This window comes from Marmota monax, unplaced genomic scaffold, assembly GCF_021218885.2.
Source record: "Marmota monax isolate L192 unplaced genomic scaffold, Marmota_monax_Labrador192_F-V1.1 WCK01_AAM20220418_F8-fsc00588, whole genome shotgun sequence".
NCBI lineage: Eukaryota > Metazoa > Chordata > Mammalia > Rodentia > Sciuridae > Marmota > Marmota monax.
The window spans coordinates 182,667-194,219 of record NW_026694368.1 but is presented as its reverse complement, the minus strand read 5'-3'; the positions used below and the strand labels follow the sequence as shown (position 1 = coordinate 194,219).

Here is an 11,553-nt window from a genome sequence, read left to right as displayed (position 1 = left end):
GTTCCCCAGAGACAAATTACCTGAAGGACACATGGAAAGTACCATCATCATTTATTTCTAATTTAGAACATCATTCTTATAGTTGAAAATAGAAAAATGGGTAGTTACTCCTGTTTAGTATACACACTTGAAAATGAATTGTGTATTTTCCAATTACCTTACTTCTATATAATATCATTTTTTTTCACTTCAGATGTAGAAACAATGTCCAGAGAGGTAACATAAATCCCTTGAGTCTCACTTGTTACCAGGTATCTTTCCTCCTTCACTATGTATTAAAGTTTATTTCCAAATTGACTTTTCAGTTTTCTTTAATTTATTATTGATGCATATTACTTATACTGAATTGTGGTGTCCATTGTAGTATATTTATATTTACATAAAAATGTAATTTAATAAAAATAGCTTTTATTTTATATAAGGCACTCTAATTTTGAAACAAATCTGTTTGAGGGAACACCAATTTGTATACAGAGAATATTTTCTTTATTTTTGATGCATAAGTAAAAGCATATGTCCTCACTTTCTTTGCTGAGTATTTCCATACCTGTTCACAATATCCACTTATAAGTCCTCAAATACTTGAGCCTCGAGACTTCTGCAGGTTCTCCTTCTTATGAATCTGGATCTCATCTAAATGACTTCATAGCCCCTTATTTGACCCCAAGTTCCAGATGTGGTGTGAAGTCATAGAAACAAAATTATACAAATTAGGCTTTGATGTGATGTTGTTGTAACACAGGTATATCGTTTAACTTCCTGGAGCTTCCAATATCTCATTTGTGAAATGACAGAGTTTCAATTTATCACTTATCACAATAGCACTTATTTATACCATGAAATTACTTCACCTTTGTAAACATGGATTAACCAAAACACGATTTATCTCTAAACTGGATCAAAGTAAAAGGAAGAAAAGTCAGCAGTCAGTCCTTTAATGTCCACATTTTTTTTGTGTATCCCTCTGATATTTCCAGTGTTATGGTAGTTGCATTAGATCTCCCAATTTGGGAGAGTTCAATATTTCAGGAAGAGATTACCATTGAATAATAATTAAAATAATTTAAGAAGAGGAGAAAGTATTATTTAAATAGATGAACACTCAGTAATGGAGTTCCAGGCACTTTAGTAGAGATTACTGCTATGTTTTCGTGGAGATATGTATATGGAATAATTGTAAAGGGTTTTTCTAGGTTCTTCCTCAAATCAAGCCAAGGACATAAACTGTTCCTCTTATTCCAGACTGTGCTACTGAGAACACAGCCCTTCAGATCTGCTGAGTAAGGTGTTCATGACTACTGATTGCTGGGAGTCCACCCATTACCTCTGTTGTGCTTGGTACTTACAGCTTTGGGGAAATGGCAGGTCAGTGTTCCAAGTCTGTGGAGTGGATTCGGTAGTCATTACAGTGCTGCCTTCTCTGGGGCATGACAAAATGATGATAGTAATAACAGCAATGGTAGTAGCAACATTGAAATTGAGATTTGGGATTAAGCAAGTTCCCTACTTTCATATGTTCATACTCCTTTGGTTTTTCTACTGATTTTAAAACAGTCTGTTCTCCAGTGAGAGAGCCCCTAAATTTAATGCACAGCATAGCAGTCTTGGCAAATATCACTTACGTTGCTCGCTTCTCTAGAACAAACCAAGCACATACACACAAGCTGGGGATTGATCCCTCTAGTATCCAAAACACAAGGTCCTAGAGGTAATCTTCTCTCTCCTTAACCCACATTTCAAAGATGCTTCCCTCCACTTGCTGAGCATTTGAAACCTGACACCTCAGTAGCTTTTGAAATGATTGGCATTTTTCTATTTGTGGCACTCATGACACCCTATCTCACAGTCATGTATAGAAAACGCCTTATCTTAGCATCATCTTAATAAATTCATTCTCCATTTACTTCAGAAAGCAGTGTATTGAATTTTTATTACAAATGTGCAAAATCTAGTAGCGTAAATGAATTCCTCTTTCCAACATAGATTCGGTATTCATTTTAATAGAAAAAGAAAATCTCACCTGTATTTTCCAGTGCTTGAATTTGCTTTATTTTTCTATCTCCTCCTTAGATAATGTGGGTGCAGCAGATCAAATTAAAGTAAGATACCCGAGAAACTGATTTGTGAATGGTTACCACTAGAGAATTCCAGATACCTTAAATTCAAAAGCTAGAAGTAGAAGTAGTAGAAGTCAGTCTTTATTCTTCCTGGTTCTCTTACCTACTTAAATCTGCAGTTTCACAGTACCTTTGACAATAAATTCTCTTCTACTTCTTAGAGGTTCTCCTTAAAGGGAATGCAGTAAAATGATAATGACCTTGGGGAAAGCTTTTCCCCAATGTTTTCCTTCATAGTCAAAACCAAATTACAGAACTATTAATGAACTTTAATTTCCAGGTTTCTTCAATTAAAATACAAATAAATAAAACAAATTTAGAAGTCAGTCAATTACCAGATCATAATACTAAATCAAAGCAATCAAGCAAACAATTTTTATGATTGTATATTTTCTACATTGAGTCCATGTAGTTCAATATGTGTATTAAATAGTACATATGTAATATGCCATCTTAAAACATATATGTTATTAATGGAACTTTAATTGTTCTACTCTTTTGAAATCACTCTTTGAATAGAAAAGCATAGATTCATTTATATCACTGGGTTCCTCTGCTTTCCTTCTGATGATTTTTGCAGAAAGTATGAAGTTCATTTCTGGCCTGTATTTGAGATAAATAGTTGTTTTACCTTTAATTTATTTGGTTTCTTTTGTACCTTGTAGTTATACATAGTAGTGGGGTTTATTTTGACAAATACACAAATGCATACAGTATAGTTATTTTCATTTCATTTCCCAGTAATAAACCCTCCCTTCCCCTCCTCTCTCCCCCTCATATCCTTCTTCCACTCTATTGGTGTTCCTTCCACTTATTTATTTTTTAGTGGGGCATTATACTAATATATAAAATTGGAATTCATTATGATATATTCACACACAGCATAATTCTGTCATCTTTATTATCCAAGTTTCTTTTGTTTTGATTTGTTTTTGTATCAGGGATTGAATCCAGGTACAAAACCCCTAAGCCACACTCACAGTCTGACAGGGTCTCCCTAAGTTGCTGAGGGTCTCGCTAAGTTGCTGAGGCTGGCCTGAACTTGCATACCTCCTGCCTCAGCCTCTGCATTTACTTTTGACTACAAGCCATTATGGTTGATTTGTGACCAATAACTGTCTTGCTTTTCCCTTTCCTACACTTTGTTTTCCTTCTTACTTATGCTTTTTATTTTCTCCTTCTTACTCTGACCTCACTATCTCCTTCCTTTTTTATGCAATGTGCAGAATGTAAAGAGATCTTCTTCAGGTCCCCTCTTTGTACAGACTTAGCAGAGAAATGTTTAAAACATCAAGAGCATAAAGAGAAGGGGAAATGTGCCCAGGTTTGTAGAAATGCAGAACATTATTAAGTTACTGTATTACTCCTAAGGTTGCTGCAATAAAGTACTGCAAATTTTGTAACTAAAAGCAACACAAATTCAATGCCTTAGAATTCTAGAGCTCAGAAATCTAAATTTGGCCTCATTGGACTGAAATAAAAGCACAGGGAACTGCATTATACATACACTCTAGATAAACATTAACTCCCTTAATTCTTCCAACTTCTGGAGACTGTATTCTTCCTTTGGGGGCCTTTTACCCATCTTCAAAGCCAGTGGTGTAGCTTCTTCAAATCTCTCTCAGTCTTTAATGTCCTGTTCTTCCTCTTTCTTCCACCAAGAAACTTTGTGAATAAATTGGGCCTACCTGGATAACTCAGGATAATATTCTTATTTTAAGGTCAATTGATTAATAAGTTTAGTTCCATCTATAATCAAGCTCTCTCTTTATAATGGACTTAAAACCTATTCATAAGTTCCATTGATTAGGTCTGACTTCTTTGGGAGACCCCATTCTACTTACCACAGTTACTTGGGTGATAGGGAAAGGCAGTGTGCTATCTTTTTGCCCACTTTGAAAAAATGTGCTTTGATATCTTGGAGATGTTTGAAAATATGTTTTTGGATAAAATTCTAAATACTATGTAAAAATTATGGAATATTAAATTCCATATCAAAGTTTATATCTTACACATGAAAATATAAGCAAGTAAATGATGACAGAAAACAATAATCACTTAGACAGTAAAAGACAATTTCATTGTAAGGGATAGTGGAATTACAGAAACTATTATAATAAAGCATATTGTCAAGTACATTACATACATAGTTGCATAAAGATAAATGTACCTCTCAATTATATAAAGTTAACCCTACCACATCAGATACCAGAAACCTGTCTTATAACCCTTCCTAGTCATTATTATATTCCTATCCATAAACCTCACTTGTTTCTGCATGTATATTAATTATATTCCTATTTAAAACCTGAGTAAATAAGTCTTTTGGGTTTTCTTGATATATAAACTGGGTTCTTGAATTAGATGAGAAATATGAGTAATACTCAACTAGCTAAGCAGAGACTTTCTCAAGGGAAGTTTCATGTCTTAGAAAATAAGAAGAAAATTTAGAATGTTACAAGTCAGAATTTACATGATACTTGTCAAGAAAAGATTTGAGAAAATTTAAAGCAAATACTCTGACAAAATAGAAGACTGATGGTGAAAAGGTGGCTGGTCAATCATTGCTCCCTTTCTGTCCTCTGATGACCTGCCCCCTATGTGCACCCTGAGCCTCATGCAAATGTTCTATAAACATTATTTATTCAACTAACAATTAAATGGTGAAGTTAGCTTTACACTGGGGCTGGGGTTGTGGCTCAGCAGTAGAGAGCACTCCTAGTGTGTGTGAGGCCCTGGGTACAATTCACATAAAAATAAATAAAATAAAACTCTTCTGTCCAACTACAACTAGAAAATAAATATTTTAAAAAGAAAAAAATAGCTTTACACTATATTTACTATTATTTCAGAGATAAACTGCTTTTGACCTTTGAAATAGCAATATAAAAAATATAGATAAAACTAGGAAGAAAGTAAAATACTTTGAATACTTGAAGGAAAACAAAACAAACAACAACAAAACCAAAGAAGGTTGCATTTGAAGACATGTACAAATGATCTTGGAGATATCGCCTGGACCCATGTCATCTAGTGTCGAGGAGGCCAAAGTAGGACAATTGAGTTTTATTAAGTGTGGGATAAAAATCCAATGCAAAGGTGCTCTTCAAAGGAGAGATATGACCCAAACATGATTTCAATAGAGCCATTTGGACTACATTATAAGAATAGTTTGTTGGAACCAAATAGAAAGCACAGAGAATTTTCTGGAAGCTGTTATAGTATGTGAGGGGGTTACCAAAGCAGTAATGACAATGATGAAATTAGGCATATTTTGAAGGTGCAATTCTTTAAATATATTTCTAAATAAGATGTAAGGGATAGAGTAGTGAAGCTATTGTATGATTTTAGCATGAATGATAACATTGTAGGCAGTATGATTTGGTGAGATGGAGGACAACTAGGGGGAAAAGATTTTTGTGGGAAATGAAGGAGAGTTTTATAAATATGAAACTGAGATCCAATTAGAGATGTGAATTAGGTAATCACATGAATAGGATCCATTTATGAATCATTTTGAATGTGCAAATTATCCTAAGTGGTTCCACAAGTATTACACTCATGAATTTATAGGAAATGCATCTTTCCATCTTTTCATACTCTGGCCAATTCTCACTTCATCCACTTTAAAGCTCAGTCAGGGAATGTTTACTCTGAGAAGCCCTCTCTGATCCCAGTTTAATTAACATGTTCCATGAACTCTCAGCATATCATGAACAAATTTATAGTTGCGCCTACTAAATTGGGTTGTAATTTTGTGATCTCATGAACATGTTAGCAAATCAACACAGATAGGGAATGAAGTCCTATTTAATTTGATAATCTCAAAGTCTACAGTAGGTAGTTTAACACAAAACAGATTCACTTTTTACTAAATAAATATAAATAAAATATTTAATGTAATATATTGAAAGTTTGTCCTCTTCTTCTATAGGTTGACAGTTCCTAATATCTGAAAAGTCAATGAAAAAAAAAATAGATGGAAGAAAAGAATAGTATAATGTGTACTCTTGGGCCTCACACAGAATCCAAAGGAGCAGAAGGTACTTTGTGTTCTTGTTCTTTTACAATTCCTCCGTTGTTTGCAACCTCCTGTCCTCACTAAAACTGTCAGGAAGACCCTGGGCCCACTGATCTTTTTTTCTTTTTTATTGTTTAAAGATCTATTCCCATCTTTTCCCCAAAATTGATTTCAGATTTGTTCTTCTAAGAAAATGCCATATCATTACATTCTTATATAAGTCTTTTTTTTTTTTAATTTCTATTGATTTTAGTTACAGAGCACACTTTTGGTGAGTTGTTCTTTCTTCTCCTTTGAGATCTTTCTTCTGCTGTTGATGGCCTATGACTACTGCGCAGCCATCTGTAAGCTCTTGCTTCATCTGGTTTTCAGGACACCCTGGTTGTGCGCTGAGCTGCTGGTCATGTCCTGGGCTGGAGGTTTTTGCACAGGTAGTTCAGTGTATCTTAATATTATCTAATTGTTTTCATTTAGTTTTTGCTCTATTCTCTCTTCTGGGTAATTTGTTAGAATGTAACTTCAGCTCATTGATTACTGCTTAAGATATAGCTGTTATGTTTTAGCTCTTACATTTCTAATGAAATATTTTTGAGAGAGAGAGAGAATTTTTTTAATATTTATTTTTTAGTTTTCGGCAGACACAACATCTGTATTTGTATGTGGTGCTGAGGATGGAACCCAGTGTCGCATGCATGCCAGGGGAGCACGCTACCGCTTGAGCCACATCCCCAGCCCTCTAATAAAATCTTAAGATTCAGCTGCTATGTTTTATCCCTTACATTTCTAATAAAAATGTTCTTTTTTTCTTATTTCTTAAAGTCATTGTATTTGACTTATAATGGCCTTTAATATTTGATGGTTCACATTATTATGTCATGCTATTAAAATAATCTTAAATTGTTATAAAATAACATTTTCATATTAAATTATATGTCTAACTGCAAAAAATGCACTCTTTGTATTCTGTACTCTGTTATAGCTTTTCCAACCGTATGTCCTCCTGTCTTGCATGGTTGTGAACAAAAATTAAGTATTTTCTCTTCATAATTTTTCATTTTTTATATGAAGAGATTTATTCAAATTATGCTAGAAATAGAAGCCCCTGGACAGTTCTTATTTTACATGTGATTTTTTGCATATGCATGTGGGCGTGTTTGATGTACAGAGGGAATCTCTTAGCAGGAACACGTGGCTTTCTTCCCTTACTGTGACTCCATGAAGTAGATATTTTCTGAGAAAATAAATACACAATTTACTCAGCTTCCTTTAACATATCAATCTGCTCCATTTGCTACACAGAAGATGTTTTTTTCATAAAATTTCCCAACAGTGATTTACTATATGTTAATATTGCTAGCATAACTTAATGAGGCATCCCTGAGAGTTTTACTTTATTTTTTTTTATCTCATTGGATAAACTACTATTTTCAGAGCTTTGTTCTTGTTCCCAATAATTGATAGGCAGGTTGTGTTAATTAGCATACCCCATAGCGCATTACATAAATCCTAAAAGGGCCAGGGGCTTCAAATATTTCTAATCTTTTAATTAAACTCATCCCAGTAGTTTTCCATGAATAACAAATATTTTATTTTTGATTTTAATATATTTCATTTTATATCAGTAACGTATTCTGGTAGAGCATTGAAATGAATGCACAATACCTTTCTTAAAATGTTAAGTGATAATTACAATACAAAGCATAAAGGAAAACCAATAGCAGACACATTATTAACAAGACAAGTTCCAAAATGTTCAAAGCAGCACTATACATAATTTCCCTGAAGGGGAAACTACACAAATTCTACCAATTAGATAATGGAAATATTAATCATTTTAAATTCATATAATGAGATACTACACATGCTGTTAGGTACCACACCATGAAAAGCAGAAATAATCCACAAGTTTACTTTCTTTCCAGAAGTGTTTGATGACACCAAACTTTCCTCAGAGAATCCTTCATCTCCATGTTTCTCAGCGTGTAGATCAGAGGGTTGAACATGGGAGCGATGATGGTGTAGAAAAGAGCAAATACTTTGTCTTCTGGGAATGTCGTGGCTGGCCTGATGTAGATGAATAATGTGGGTTCAAGAAACAGGACCACGACAGTGATGTGGGCACTGCAAGTGGAAAGAGCTTTGCTGTGGCCCTCCCTGAAGCATCCCCTTAGGATGTACAATATAAAAAAATAAGACACCAAAAGTCACCAGAGCAATTAACCCCGAGTTAGCAATGACTAAGAGACCTATTGTGTGTGTATTAGAACAGGCCAATTTCAGCAAAGGATACACATCACAGAAGTAGTGATCTATCTCATTGGGGCCACAGAAGGGTAAGAAGATAGTAAGAAGAAACTGACTGGCAGAGTGTGCAAATCCCCCAGCACAGCACGCTAGGATGATCGTGTTGCACCTCTGTCTGCTCATGATGGCAGCATAATGCAGGGGCTTGCAGATGGCTACATAGCGGTCATAGGCCATCCCCGTGAGGATGAAGATCTCGATGCCTCCAAATAATTGGATGCTAAACAGCTGGGCCATGCAGTTATTATAGGAAATGATCTTCTGTTCAGCCAGTAAGTCAGTCATTAATTTAGGGGTCACTGTGGATGTGGAGCAAAGGTCAGAGAATGTGAAGTAATTGAGGAAGAAATACTTTGTTCAAACAATGATAGTAATATTTTACTTTTGATCATATCTACTCCTAAATTTTAATGAAATATGCCATTTCTCCCTGCAAAGAATGCTGCTCTGAATTTTTGGGACTCAAAATTCATGAAGGAAACAAGTATAAGTTACACAACTAACATGTACCAATTAATTTAACTGTTTTTTTTTTTAGAGAGAAATATACATTATCTTGAGTCCATGTTAGAGTTAATTAGCCTAAAATCTAAACAAATTTACAAGAAAATATTTTAAGATGCAATGCTCTCTCTGTAAGAAGCTGAAGCAAGCCTTTTGAAATATTTTTGTATTATTTGGTTCCTTGTTATTGGTTTTCTCAGTGATTTACGGAAAGTTATGTGCTGACACTTTAAAACACAGAATAGCTTAATCTGCTAATTAATTCAAGGAAAACAACAAAATCGAACCACCAAATAACCCTAAGAATAAGTCCCAGAAAAGACTGTGCTTTGGGGAATGTTATACTAAAGTGTGCACTCAATGCAAGGTATTATATTTTGGAAATTCTTTGAACCTCATGATTGGAGGGTATGTATTTTTTTAAAATTCATACAATGCAATTATTTTGTCTAGTCCCACAAAGTCTCAGACAGTGACAAATCCATACAGAGACCAATTTCAAGGCAGGCTCTATTTTTAGCACTACGATATAATATGCCTTTACCTTGAAAGTCAACTCTTTCATCTGTTTGAGTACAAAGAATAGCTAATTACGTGCCTTGTACAATACATATATTTGTGACATTCAAATAGTAATGGAATGTGAAGCTGTTTTGTAATTTACGGTAATATTTGTATAGACATTATTATTGAAGCACTGGGAGTATTAGATAAACTTTACTCTGAGAAAATACACTAATTTTAAGAAGATTAAAACATTTGAGTCTAATGTCAATCAAACTCTCAATTTTCCTTTTTTCACAAGTGGGAAATTTCAATTCCAAATCAATGTAAATATTTGAGTAGTATGCTTATCATCACCATCAGTGAAAGTTATTTCAAAGCAAAGGGATTTGATCCCATGGGCTCAGACTATTGTAGTAGGTGGTAAGACCCAGTGCTAAGCAACATCATGGGTGTTGCTCAAAAATGCCACAGAATTATGATCATCTCCATCACAGCGTTCCATCAATTTTGGTCACTACTATTTAACATCAAAATGTTTACAATTAATTCTGACCAGATGATCTCAAAACACCTGCCTATCTGTAATGTATATTTTCTACCCCAATCTTAAACTTAATTTCTTAATCAAACTCTACTTAAAATTTCTTCACAATTCTCCATGGTACTAAGTAAATATTGTTACCAACACAATGAATAATTTACTAGTAATAGAGGTTGAATTTTCAAACAAGCATATCCATTTCCATATAAAATTTTCTATAACAGAATTAGATAAATGGTACATTTTTGAAAAGTTGGTTTTGATCTTCTCCAAAATTGAACTATAGTAATATTTTATTTGAAGAAAAAAAATGTTGGACATATTACCTGATTTGAACTATTCTTAAAAGGGATATGTACGCTTTTTTGTTTTAATAAAATAAATATAAAATATTTAATAAACATAATAATTTTTATTTTAATAAACCAAATTATATAAATGATTTAAAATCTAGTACCTATCAAGCATAAACAGGCTCTTAAATGAAACTGAGCCTTGGGCTGGGGTTGTGGATCACAGGTAGAGTGTTCACCTACCATGTGAGAAAATACAAAACGCATATCAGTTTGTAACTATGGTCACCTGTCACATCACTGAATCAAATAATAATTGACAGGAGGTCACCCCACAAGGAAAAATAAAAGTTTGAAGCAGGTGTACTTGTTTATTGAAAACCATGTTGGTTAGTCATGGTCTCCAGAGAGCCAAATAAGTTCTCAGTATTTTCAGGCTCAAATGTAAATAAAATGTCCATTATATTCCAAAGGTACATTTTAGATGCCCATTATATTCTAAAGGTACATTTTTATTTCCTCCCAGAGCTTTGCTTCTTTACAGAAAGTGAACTCTTTATGTATACCAAATGATCAATTTACCAGTTAGCATCCTTTTACATCGAAGTTATCAGAGCAACTGTACAACTAGATTATAAGTACATTGCAAAAAAAAAAAAAAAAAAAGACATTTCTGCAACATATAACTCAAATCCAGTTAACCACTGAGTTTTTGATGACTGAGAGGTGCTGTTTATGCAATTTGAGTTTCTTTTTCCCATCTCTGTAACCTGAGGAGAAAGCTGTAGTTCTGGTCCCCATGTTAAGAAATGATTCTCACCAATTTTATCATGTTCTCTGGGGAAGAAGTGTGTGTGAATGTGTATGCTTCAAGTATTCCTCTCTAATGTGAGTTTTCTAGAAAATTAAAAACCCGTAGAATGTCCCTTCATTTTAAGTTCACCAAATACTCCTTAAAATGTTTGTCAACAGTATAGTCAAAAATCCTGTAATTAAGAACCACTCACACCAGCCTGTGCAGGACCCAGGCTTACAGGAGGCACAGTTGACCCCTCCCCCATGCGGCAGACACCTGTCAGAGCCTGGCCTCTGGCACAGGACCACCCCTTCTGACTAGCAGACTCTCAAGGGAAGTCAAGCCCAGCGGCCCAGATCCAATCACTCTTAAATTGCTCAGGACCCAGATCCAGGATGCAGTAGCATTCACTGAGGGACACCAGCAGGGTCTGGAAGCCCCAAATCAGGTGAGGTAAAGACAATCTGCAT

At 34.4% G+C, this 11,553-nt stretch overlaps 1 pseudogene; it reads right to left on the bottom strand.

Annotated features, from left to right (window-relative positions):
- Positions 1-8,045: 8,045 nt before the first annotated feature.
- LOC124109233 (olfactory receptor 4P4-like) lies at positions 8,046-11,348 on the bottom strand (annotated as a pseudogene).
- Between the last annotated feature and the right edge of the window lie 205 nt (positions 11,349-11,553).